Source organism: Thunnus thynnus, chromosome 21, assembly GCF_963924715.1.
Source record: "Thunnus thynnus chromosome 21, fThuThy2.1, whole genome shotgun sequence".
Classification (NCBI taxonomy): Eukaryota; Metazoa; Chordata; class Actinopteri; order Scombriformes; family Scombridae; genus Thunnus; species Thunnus thynnus.
In genome coordinates, this window is record NC_089537.1 from 17,273,523 (window position 1) to 17,286,801 (window position 13,279).

At 41.1% G+C, this 13,279-nt stretch overlaps 1 protein-coding gene across 4 annotated transcripts in view; it reads right to left on the reverse strand.

The window, feature by feature from the left end:
• ctnnd2a (catenin (cadherin-associated protein), delta 2a) overlaps nt 1–13,279 on the reverse strand; it is a 278,500-nt gene that overhangs the window by 200,615 nt on the left and 64,606 nt on the right. The window lies entirely within an intron of this gene.

Sequence of the window (13,279 nt, forward strand, 5' to 3'; positions counted from 1 at the left end):
GTTAGATTTGAGAAATGACGTGCAGAGGCTAGCATCAAGTAGCTGGCTCAACTTTGCTGCATTAATAGGCTGTGTGTGACTCCAGTGTATCCTTGGCTATATCTGACACATCTGTGTGTGTATGTGTGTGTGTGTGTGTGTGTGCGTGCCTGAGAAAGAGCGAGAGGAGGCTGTTAACTGTCAAATTTTCTCTCCTCTCGGCAATGCATCATTAGGTAGAAACATGGCTCCCGGCCCCCCTCTAAGCGAGATGAAGACTAGGAGGGACTGACTGGAGGGAAGGAGGACGACAGGGAGAGAATGATAAAAAATAAAGGAGAGTAGAGGGGAGGAAAAACTGCAGTGGATGACAGCAGGGGGGTTATATACACAGATGAGATGCAAGAAGGCTAGATACAAATGAAAGCAATATAGACAGGCGCAGCACAAAATTAGCACCAGCCACCAGGCAAATACTGGTAAAATATGCAGGTGGCTGCTTGATTTGTTTCACTCACCAGCCAAAACAACAATGGTAATCTATTGAGTGGCTTTTAAAATCTGAACATTCACTAGCCATTTGGCAGCTGGACAAAAAAGTTAAGAAATGCAACAGTGGTGGAGAGGAGAAATGATTGATATATATAATTAATTTCCGATTTAAACTATTTATCGCTTAAGAACGTGTTCCACTTTCTGAGAAAACGTTCGCTAGAACTGACACTTCATAAATGAAGGATACCTTCAGTTCAGGCAGAGCACTTAAGTCTCACTTGTATAGGCTGACTGGCATCAGCTCATTCTCATTGGCTCATTTACAGCTCTGTGGCCAGTAACATCCAATCATGAAGGTGTACAGCATGAACATATTATAACCTGATGCTATCACTGTGTGCTCTTCTGATTACACTCATACCAACGCTGTCTGGTGCCTCAGCTTATATGGTATTTTTCAGATTGTTGATGTAACTAAGATTAATGTTCATTAATGTATGTTTATTAAGGAGGGTTAGCTCTCTATGCAGAATCCTCATCACTGCTCAGAGAAGAGCAGAGCCTTTTATGCGCGATTTAAAGGTAAAGTCAGTGATTCTAATCCAATACACTTTTTGTCAAATTCAGCGAATATCTCCTCACTAGCTAGTCCACTAGCTGTCCCTTCTATGTTAAAGAAAAAACCTGGTGTTCGTACACAGCCCGGGGGCATGTAAACACAGTGGCGTGGAGTGAGACACACAACACTATTCCAGCCAATCAGCAACAGGCTGATTCATGCTGCTCATGCACAGGATAGAGGGAAGTCATCAGAGCAGCTGTCTGTGTGAGGACGTGACAGTCTACCGTCTCCAGCGCACATTGAATGGTGAGGGAGGGCTGGCGAACTGAAGAGAGAGAGAGAGAGGCTGTGGCCAATCAACATAGAAAGTGTTTTCTCACGGAACAGATACGCTTCCATTTTATTAAATGTATTAATCCACACTGAATCCAAGACAGTGTCACGGAGACCCCATGCATTTTTTACGCTCCAAATTGCATCCAGTGTTTCTATCGTGTTTAGTGAAGCGCAATTTTTTTCTGCTCATGATAATGTGTGTGTGGGTGTGAAAGGAACAGAAGTGACACTACAGCTGACGCATCGCACTGAATTGCGCTATATTTCCCTTTTGGTCGTTGCCTTGGCAATGGGCGTCCATGAATTTGGGGGTCGGAGTTTCTGAAGGAGCATGAAGGGAGGGGTGTATTTGTTTGGGTGTTTAGTTCAAATATCAACAATCGTTCTCCAGAATGACTGACTCTACCTTTAACTGCATAACTATTTACTATACATGGCCAATTCCTTGACATATGGGGCTAGAACAGTGATAGTTAAATTTTGGCACTGCAAGTAAAATTTGACATTGAAAATACAATTTGAACTGAAAAAGGAAACATTGGCATTGAAACACTTGTATTGGAGAATGTTATATTGGCACTGAAACAAGTATTGTCAATGAAAACAGTTCCACTGAAAAATAAAACATAGGCATTAACAATAGAACCACCACTTTACCCATGGCGGTTTTTCAATTGTACATTACTATGTTTTATGTTTTTGTCCTCCAGTCTTTTACTTTTCCTAAAATAATGTTGTGTAGCAACCCCTATTGTTAAAAATAGTGAAGATAAATCCAGATTAAAAACACAGGCATTCATACCTATAACTGCCACGGGGTAAAATTCTCGTGTATATGAAATGCATTTATTTCCATGCAGTTAATGTTTAAACATTCTGCTAGCAGCTGAGATGATGCTGGTCTCACCTGGCCAGCAGCTCCAAAACATCACAGCAGATTTACAAACAGGTGTTATTTGGATGAATTAACCACATATTGGGAATCTATATGGTTACTTTCTCGCCTGAAAAAATATCAAATCTTAATAAAGTGACATATTAAAAGTTCTAGAGCGAAAATTACAACAGTCTGGCTCAAAATCTCTGCCATCGCCCTCGGGTATCTTCATCAGACTGCAAGGCATATTGGGTATGTAGTCTCTCCCTCAAATCCCTCCTCTCTATGCCAAAAGGGTGACAGAAAGCTGAAACTTAAAACCAGCGGCACTGAAAAAAAAACAAAAACAGACGGCATAAAAAAAAGCTGTCACTGAAAAAAGGCAGACATGAAGAATAAATCTGAAGATTGAAATTGAAAAACAAAAAATAAAATAAGATAAGATTGTAAGATTGTAATTTTTTGATGCCTGTTTCGGTGCCAATGCAACTTTTTCCAATACAAGTGTTTCAAAGCCAATGTTTCCTTTTTCAGTTCAGGTTTTGTTTTGTTTTGTTTTCAAATTCAATTTCAAAATTTAACTATCAATTTTCTAGCTCCATATTAACAAACAAGTGTTTCTGACTGAAACTGAATCAACTCATAGAGTAAATATTTTTACCAAAGAGTGTACTGGTGTGTATGTCGGAGCATTTTGCTGCTGTGATGGGAAAATCTCATATTCTAAGTCATAATGTCTAAAAAATACGCCTGTTATTACCTGCACCACCATCAGTGTTTCAGTTTATCCAAAGGATTTAATCAGTGTTTTGTCCTTAATTTCACAACAATTACAATACCAACATACCCCTAAACCTCACCCACTGAGAAAGTTGTTCATAGCGGAGGTTACCCACAGTGAAATGCTCTGTCAGTAATCATGGGGGGGTTGATAACTCACTGTCATCTCTTTGATGCACAGCATCACTTTGTTTTGGCTTTCTATTATTCTAAGAAGAAGTGAAGGGATAGATAAACAAGAAGAATAGAAAGCAGAGAAGAGAAGAGAAGAGAAGAGAAGAGAAGAGAAGAGAAGAGAAGAGAAGAGAGCTACATATGTATATGCATATTTCATTATTCACCATGGACAACAAATTACAATGATTTGAGAGACGAAGAGGAGAGAAATAGATGGAGAGAAATGTGGTCAGAGAGAGTTGGAGGGGTGAAGGACAGCCTATAAAGAATGTCTGCTTTAGATGCAGTTTGTCCCTTAGATTTGTCATCTGACACCATCCCTCACACTCAGCACTTTTAGTGGAGAGGGACTGCTGAGTGCTTCCTCTGGAGAGCTGGGGAGAGAACAAACACACCCACCCACACATACACAAACACAAATGCACAGGTAGCACCTTCACAATCATAAAGGCAAGTTTCCAGTTGAGCTGTTTCAAAGAGATATGCAATTGCGTCTGTGTCACTATGTGCAACCACTTTTTCTTTCTCTGAAATTTCATCAGTAGCAACCCATTTATATTTTATAACATTACACAATTAACAAAACAAATGACAAAACTTAACATCTTATCCCTTACATGGCCGACTGAGCTGTGCAATGACGCATGTTTCTGAAAAGTGCACAAGCTTCCCATGCTTGGTCAGAGAAGCACAGAGAGAGGTCAAGTAAACCAAAACAACATGTTGGTTGACAGCCAAAGCAGAGCCAAGTTCAAGACACTATCTGCCAAGACAAAACATGAAACATCTGCATGCAGAACAGCAACCATTATCAGCTCTCCGCTCCGCAGTTTAGAAATTAAATATTCCTCTTCATGTGAAAAAAGAGAATCTTTACAGGGACACCAGGAAACAACTGGCAAAATCACAAACAGCTGGGGTTACACAGCCTGCCAGAAATGACAAGGACACACGCAGCGCTTCAAAAATGAACTTTGAAACACACAGAAGGGAAAACGGAAATACACCTACATGCCAACACAGAATATAGAAAAACAAATCACGTATTGTACACGCTTGTTCTTTTCATCCCTCTCCTCAAGGAGATCCAGCGAGCAGAGAGGAGCAGTATCGCAGTGCCTGAACAAACTGTCATCTAATCACTTTGTTTTTTTTGACTTCTCATATGTCTTGTGACTCGCTGTTAGTGATTGTGGGATTATTGATCAAAGCTGTCAAAAGCCTACAGGAAAATTACAGTTTGAACTCTTCCTCAACTGCCAACCTATTGTGGGAAGGTGAGCCTCAAAACCACCTCAGACACTTTTGGTTCTTTAGCAGTCTCTTCGCAATCTAGTTTGTTCAAACAGTTCAGCCTGTGAAGAGAAGAAATAGACTTCCATGAATCCTCTCTAAATTAAAACGTGAAGGAGCGGGTATTGACAGAAGCAAGTTAATCCTGCTGTGAATAGGGACAGGAGTGGGCTTTGGAAAATATAAATAATATTGCAGAATTAACTCATAGTCCACTGTCTACACTGTAGGCTAAAAACATATAGTCTATACAGTCACACACAGAGAGACACACTTACACACTCACACATCAATTAATACAGTGCAGAGGGATAAAAAATATGCATGCCCATATACAACCTATTCATGTGAAGGCAGCTCACAGATAGAAATACTTGGCAAAACATCAGCGCAGTATAGAGACAAGGTATAATACTGGATAAATACACACAGTATGTATAATACAGATATACGTAATCACAGATGCACACACACTCACACATGACCAATGAAAACTGAAAGTGCAAGGCTCTCTCAAGTGTTTCTTTTCAGTTTACTCCCTTGCCTATTCTTCTTTTTTAAAATGGCATTCCCTGAAGCTCTATAAATGCAGTATAACATTCATGAGCCAATAAATGACCTTCAAGCATATTGCAGCTTCATGGGAAGAAAAAAGTTAAAAAAAAAAAACAAAAAAAACAAAACAACAAAAGGCAATGCGATAAATCTGTTTTATTCTGAGTGGATGGTTGACTCTGGTGCTCTTTGCTAGGTTATTGCTTTGCAAAGCCATGCAGCTGATATATGGAATAGGTGGAGATAGTTGGAGTGAGGTCGTTGATAGGTTTATTGAAATGTCACTGTGAGTTGTGCGTGTGTACACACTCTAGCCTCAAGAAGGTTGTAAGATGACTCAACTTAATTGCGTGTGTTTGTACGTACCATATACCAATTTTGTGTGTATGTCAGACCTTTGTTAAACAGAATTTGCACATAATTCACAGTGATGGTTTTAAAGAATCTTATAATACCAGATGACAGGAATACACCATATAGGAAAGCATAATGCATGCCAAGGAAGCTGTATACTTGCTACAGACCTGCACCTTGGCCTAATGATTTAAAATATCACATGATGATGGTTTATGCTACCCTGGCGAAAAGCATCTCCATTTCCTTCTCCTAATGGTGAGACTCAACAATGCTCAATCCTCAGTTGAGGCTTGGAAATACTTCTCTTTGGACATCGTAAACTTTATATTCCATAACAGCTATATAGCAAGGAAAAGACCTGTCACAGCGAATGTGCTTGTGATGCCTATTGTTTTTTGATTGCACTGGTCCATGAGGACTCATACCTATAGACGCCCTTGTTTAGTAAATCTTTGGGGGGGAAAAAGGACTTTTTTTTTTTATTGCTGAAGGTTGTACTGGGGTGGAATCTCAATACAGGCACAGAACAATCTGGAAGAGAGGCCAGAGCAGGATGAATGTATTGTTATCTCTGGAAACAGATTAACTAGAGGTGAAGCTGGCCTATCATATCAGTTCCTCTCATCCTGTTTAAAAGCAGCAGGGAGCAGAACAGCAGGGAGCACAGGATGCTGATCTTGTTAATCACCCCATATATTAACATACAGAACTCCCAGTATGCTTGAATGAGCAGATGATGTCCTTTCTTAAATTAAAAACACATCCAGGAGACACCACATTTCCTGTTTATTGTCTACACAGTATTTTTGAAGACAGTGATATGTGTGCAATTAAGCTACAACAAAATGTATTTTCATTATTACAGTCTCTTACCCGTGTTTTTGTTTACTAATGTGATTAAAAAAAGTTGTATTCACTAAGACTTGTTTGGGTGCATTTTGATGCACACAATAATGGCAGAGCTGCAAATACACCATGAGAAGCAATGTTCTGTTAAAGTTGTTAGACCACAAAAATGGACAGCTCCCTATGATGCTGTGCCACTAGACCCACCTCAGCACGAAGAAACAAAAATGATCAAACACTACAAAATTGTACTGCACATGTATTTACAGTATACCTCTGCAGAGTTTGCCCCTGAATGAAAGTAGAGCTTTTACTGGGAGCATTATTGGGACTTGCATCAAAATGAGTATATTCAAAGAAGGTGCCTCTCACTTTCATTAAATTATATACATTCAGTTTCAGGCCTTGATCTGTTTCTGTGCTCTTTAAAGGTTCTATATGTAAGAATCAGATATTCCTTCTCCTTAGTGACTTGGTGGCTGTTAAGTGAGCTGCAGTCAGCATCCTGATGCTCGTGCTCACTTGCAGAGCGAGCAGTGGCATGAGACTGTTGCAGGTGATTTCTTTTTCCTAATAAGATAAAAGATCTCTAATATTGTGTTTTGCACCATGTCTCAGAAAGTAATTCTCACTTCCAGTCAGTCAGCCCGCCCCCCCCCCCCTTGCTGTTCTGTTCGTGTGCACACTTAACCACAAATACACACACAGAGGCTCCTGCTGTGCTGTGGTTGCTGAGAGCCAATCCGCACTGCCCAACCTGCAAAAATACGCGTTAATCAACCACCTTAACCTGACCCACCCCGTAACCTTTTTTTTTTTTAGCAACTGAGTTTACTAAACACCGGTAGGCTCAGCAAGCTGTGGCCGGGGAGAAATGCGCTGCAGTTTTGTTGTGAAATGTCTGCTTATTAACACTTTTGGACAACCAACAGAAAAAAACAAAAAGGGGTAAGCGATGTTCTGCTATCACTCTGGGGCTTGTTTTCTGCTGCATTGTTGAAGAAATAATGTTGTTTTAGCTGTGTGTGTGTGCTCGGGAGTGGGCGACTTGTCATTGCGGGGGTGTTTTGTTGTGAAATGTGTGGTATTTGACAGAGGTAGCTAGCTGTCTCATTAGCTGGAGAGCTAATATCTGCAAGGTCTTTCTAGTTGGATAGCACTGTTCACTCAAAAAAAGCAAAACAATTAATACATGTAAATTGCTTCACAATTCTTACATATAGGACATATAGTTACCAAAACAATGTGATACAGTTATATTTCTTGGTCACATTTCTAGATTAAAAGGATCCAATGGTATAGGGGTCAAGGGTCAAAACCACAGTGCCTAGACGATAGACATAAGAATCCTTTTGAAGAGCAAAAAGTGATTAAGGTGTTGGCTCATGTGATTACCCCCACCCTCTCTCTCATTTCCCACTATGCTCGTGATTTCATGTTAGGTGATGTGAGGTGTAAAGCGCAGCCTTTTAGGATCCTGTTATTTAATTTAGGGCTGAATAGAGAGCACTTTAGCTTTTAGCATTTTCTCAATAATGGGGGAGGACATGAGAGAAGACAATAATGGCTGGAGAGGTATACTAGTGTAAGCATGTGTGTGTGTGTGTGTGTGTGTGTGTGTGTGTGTGTGTGTGTGTGTGTGTGTGTGTGCATGGCTTTGCACATAATACAACAGAACCATCAGCCAGATGAAATACATTCAAACTCCTTCACATCCATCTTTTTCAGCAATCCTTCGAGATTCTGTTTGCTTGTATTTCGTTTTTGTCCTAATTCCCTACATTCTTAACTTGTTTCTCCCTTCTACTTCCGTTACCCATCTATTCACCAACCCATCCACCCATCCTTCAGAGCATCCATATGCACCACCATGCAAATGCATGTCATGCCTGAGTAACTCTCTGTCAGGCCCCCTCACCAATTTTGATTTATATCAAGCTGCCACCTGCTGCCATGGGCTGCACAGCATAGCCCACCACCATAGTCATAAAGCCAGTTACCAGTTGTCTTTATATTTATTCTACCTGAGATACTAAAGTTTCATATTCTGTCAGTCAGTCATTATTCCTTTATGAAGCTGCTTAATTGCTCTCACTGTTTGAAAGAAGAGCTCAAACTTTGCTTTGCCTTGTGATGTGCCATCTGGATTTGGCTCGTAGAATGTTTAATGTAACAAACAAAAAAACCAATCGTCTTTAAGTACAGTAGCTCCTTACTTTCCTCTTTGGTTCCCATTTTCCTTCTATCTCTCCTTCTTGGCTTCCTTCACTTTCTTTGGCTCCAGAATACATCCCTGCCTTCTTCACACTTCATTCACTCTTCTATCTCCTGTCTTCAGATAGTTTCTTCTCTCCGGAACTGCTTTCTATTTCTGTCACACTTCTCTCACCTTTTTATCCATCTTAAGTCCTGAGCTCCTTCCTTTAGTACTTCCTGCCACCTTTCCTTCTGACCAACCTTATTTCCTTCCATCCATCCACTGATCCTTTCTTGATTTTCTTCCTCCTGTTTCACACTTCTATCAACCTTCCACTCAACCTATTTCCTTTGCTCGTGTCTTCCCTCACCAACAGTAGAAAATCCCTTTGGACTGTTAACATATTGTTTCTTCAGTGCTAAGCTACTACTGTTTTGTGAGGCCAATTATATGATAAAATATGCTCGAGTCCAGATGTCGCTTTGCTGCAGTAGATGAGCTACAGTCTCTGGAAGGTTTTCCTCCTAGAGTTTGTGTTGGGGATTATCCATATGTAAACAATGGGACTAAGCCTTGTAGACAGGGAGAGGAAATGTGTGTGTGTGTGTGTGTGTGAGAGAGAGAGAGAGTGAAAGAGAGATAGAGAAAACAGACAGGGAGAGATGGGAGTACATGTGCATTTATGTGTGCAAGTATCTGAAAGTGTGTGCGTGGAACAAGACTGTCTCAGGAGAGCGTATGAGCCATAAAAGTCAAAGGCTTCATTAGGGTGTAACTTAGAGGAAAAAGGAGGAAGATGGCATGCAACCTATCTTCTTTCTCACACACACATACACACACACAGATGTCAGCATAATCATTTCCCTGCTGGATACACACATGCATAAAATCTTGTGCTGCAAATCCAATGCTGAGGATTGAAAGACAAAAAGAAATGTCAACAAGGCCTTCTGGGAGATGTATTTCATCAGGGCATCATGGGAAGTTGAAAGCACCCATGCACTACTGAGTAGCACGCACACACACAAGCACATGCAGCAAAAAAAAAAAAAGCCTAAGCCACTAAGGTTGAATCTCCTATCCTCTAGAAATAACTCGTTGAGAAAATGTGGAGTGACACATTGTGCTGTCTGCTGGCTTACCTTTAGCAAGCCAGGCCCACGGGGCAAACACTCAGTCTGCACCTCGGCCCCATCTCTCTGTCTTTGTTTCTGAGTCACACTCTGTCATTCTTCTCCTGTTTCCTCCTCCTCAGTTCCTCATTCTATCCTTCTTCATCCATCCACCTTGCCCTGCCACCTTTCCTTACATCAGAGCTATTACATCATGTTCTTCTGTGTCCTTCTCTAAACTTTCTCATGGCCTCATTCCCTATTCTATTCTGTTCCATTCTATTCTATCCTAACTCCCTTGTCTCTTCCTATATTTCTCCTCTATTCTCATAAGGGCCTTTGCTTTTGTCTCTGAGACTGCATCCCTCTAATTATTCCTACAGCACTCTCTGTGTCTGCCCAATGATCTGGTTGTAATAAAAAAAATGCTTTATGAACCTGTCTGTATTTATGGCATGTAACAACATGTAATTCCTGTTTGTGCGTGACAGAACAGAGACAGAGAGAAACTAAATAGAGAGGGACAGGGAAGGAAGGAGATGAGGGAGAGAAGAGGAGAACAGAGGCAGAATGGTGGGAGCAAAGGTGAGGAAATGCAATGAGATGAGAGTAGAGGTAAGGTGAGGAGGGGTGAGAAGCATGCAAGGATTGCTGACACTGAGCTCAGGTGTTACAGTGCTGTTCTCGCATCCCAAATGAAAAAAAGCTCCACTCGTGTTAGGATCAAGTGTATCTTTGTGAAGTTGGTCACGCAGCTATCATGCACTTCACTTTTCATGTCCACCTCAGCCTGTGTGTGTGTGTGTGTTCACGTGCTTATAGACATGCGGTCAGAGAATGTGTATGCCATTGATTGCTCCATTTCCTCAATGTGCCGTAATTGGCAATGAACAAATATTAGCGGAAATTCTTGGAGTTAATTATCACTCATGGATCAGTGACAGACCTCCAATTACAGCTGGCTCATCAGCAAAGTATGTCATCTGACTGAAAAGCTCCTTTATTCTGCATGATTGCAAAACACCACCAAAATGTGACCAGATTCTTGAGATGTGTGCCCACCTGTTACCCAGGACTATTTGACCTGGAAGTCAGCTGCGTGATAGTACAGCCTCGGTTTTAACAGTTTGTTGAAAATGATCATTCGTGAGCAACACTAACAGCTAATTAGCATACTCAGAGCTGCTTATCCTAACAAGCAGCAGTAGTATGCATGGCACAGCTGTGGGAGGACACTCGTTGAAACCCACCTACAGGAGGACTCTTCTGGGGAAAAAAAAAAAAAAAATCACATCTCTGAAACGTGCATCTCACAAAGGAAGATTATTAAATGGCCCACTCTTTTTGAGAGATAGATTCCATGAAAAGCCAGGGGAAAACCTCTGATATCAAAGCAACAAGTAGCACCTGAAAGATGTATCTTGGAATTTTGATACTGAGATATTTCACTCTGTTCTATTTTTGATTACTGAGATGGAAACAAAGGCATTACAACAATACATGGTCACACCTTGGGTTTGAGATGGGTTGGGTCGGCCCAGAGCAGAGTAAGAGTGTAATCTCTCCACTCTGTGTGCCTCATCTGCAGTAACAGTTACTGAATCTCATGTCTCGCTGTCTCCCAGAAAATGACAGGAAGAGATTTTCCTCTCTCTCTCTCTCTCTCTCTCTCTCTCTTTATCATTGTCCCCTGACAGTCTAGCTCTCTCGCTCTTGTTCTCTCTTTGCCTTGTCTGCTTCCCTTGGTGGTTTCCAGACCGAAGACTGCTGGCTCCATTGCTATGCTTCGAGTGATCTGCAGACTGTGTTTTAAATGTTTAATGCCACGTTGACAGATCCAGTCCCCGGCCATCCATCCGGGAGGGCCAAGGCAGGCGCTGGTGCAGGGTGAATGCTTCACCTTTCAGAGGCAGATTATAGATGCACACAGACCCTGATCAAGAGCTCCAAAAGGTGAGAGAATAAATCTCCCCTGACAGGAAGGTTGTGTTAGCCTTTACACCCCATATCGCAATGGCGGTTATGGGGCAAAGTTGGTCTAAGCCAGGCCACCTGAGGGAGGCAGTGCAAAGCAATAAGGGAAGGTAAAGAGAAGCACTGCGGTAGGTAGAGAGAGCAGGAGAAGAAAAAGACTGATGGTAACAATGGGAGCCCACAAAAGATAACAGACTGAGACAGATGAAAAGAGAATAAGAAGAAAGAAGTGTGTGGGAAAGAAGAGAACAAGAGAAGCATTGGAGGATGGTTGGGGATGCAGAGTCTGATAGGTCATGGAAGCAAGTATAGAAAAGTTTCAGAAACTCATTCCACAGCATGGGGTGAAATCAAGCAAATAAAGCAAACAAAAACCAACCAACCAAACAAACAAACAGATATAAGGTTAAGGGGAAAAAGCAACTAAACTGACAGATGACAGACAAGTTGTTGGCAGCCCACTCAAGCAGAGTTCTACCATGGGGACATTAGACAGATATAGAGCAACAAGGGGAGGGACGAGAGATGGAAAGGTAGAGATGTTTAAAAAGTTAAAGAAGGGAATAGGAGGGGAAAATAGAAAATAATGGACAAGAAGAGAAAGAGGGAGGATAAAGAGGGTAAATGGACAATGAATTACAAAAGTAGATAAAGAATACAGACTGGAGAGAGAAATAGGGGATGGAAAGCAATGAAAGGATGAAGCAGATTAAACAAATAGGGGTAAGAGAAGCGAGAGGCGGGAAGAAATAGCAAGGAGAGGGTAAAATGAGGAGGAGGTCAGAAGAAAAGGAGAGAGAATCAGAGATACCCAAGAGGTGGCCAGAGAAAGGAAGAAGATAAAAAATGAAATAAGAGAGACAGAAAGGCACATTTTTAGAACATCTCTACTGACATTTACATTTAGGCCAGACTGGGTAGAGCTGCCCTTGACACCACTAAAATATTCAGCAAGCAGTCCAGAAACAGAGTTCAAAGGGAATTCCTACATGATGACACGGCTTGTCAAAATTCAACTGATCACTCACAGTAGAGAGGATTCAGGATATACACCTTTGGAAAATGCCCATCTTGTAAGTCTTTTAATCTTATTAATCAATGGAAGAATCAGAGTCACTTCATCTTCCAAGCTGATTAAATGTATAGGGATATTTGGTGGAACTGCTATAAATATTGCAATAGAAAACAAGTGAAATTGCTCTGCATATCTTCTGCCATCAGAAGAGTTTAAGACTTAAAAATATTGCATACCAACAGAAACAACAGAGATATCCAACACCCATTTTCCTCAAGAAGTTAATGGAAAAATGATATCAAATCACATTAATCAAATTTCATTTGCCTTCCCGCCTCCAAGCTACTGGCAATGATGAATTTAAGCACAAAGTAATGATGGGCACATTTAGCAGAGAAAATTTCTATGGCAACCACAAATTACTTCACCGTAAACAACAACAACAGTGATGAACGCAAGCAAGCTCATTAGAGATGGTTAGATGCACATCTCCAACTGCTGCAAAGCACTATGGGTAAGAGGGGGGTTGGGGAATGTGGAGGGGTACAGTATGATGCATTTGCAACAGCAAAACCTCATTTATTCCGTACAGACAGAATGCAATGAGAGAATGAAACACTGGAATGAATGATGGGTGGGGGTGCAATGGAGCAATAAGGGAATTAAGGAAGAAAGAGTGAGAAAACAAAAGGAGAGACTGAGAGAAAGGGAGAGATGGAGTGAT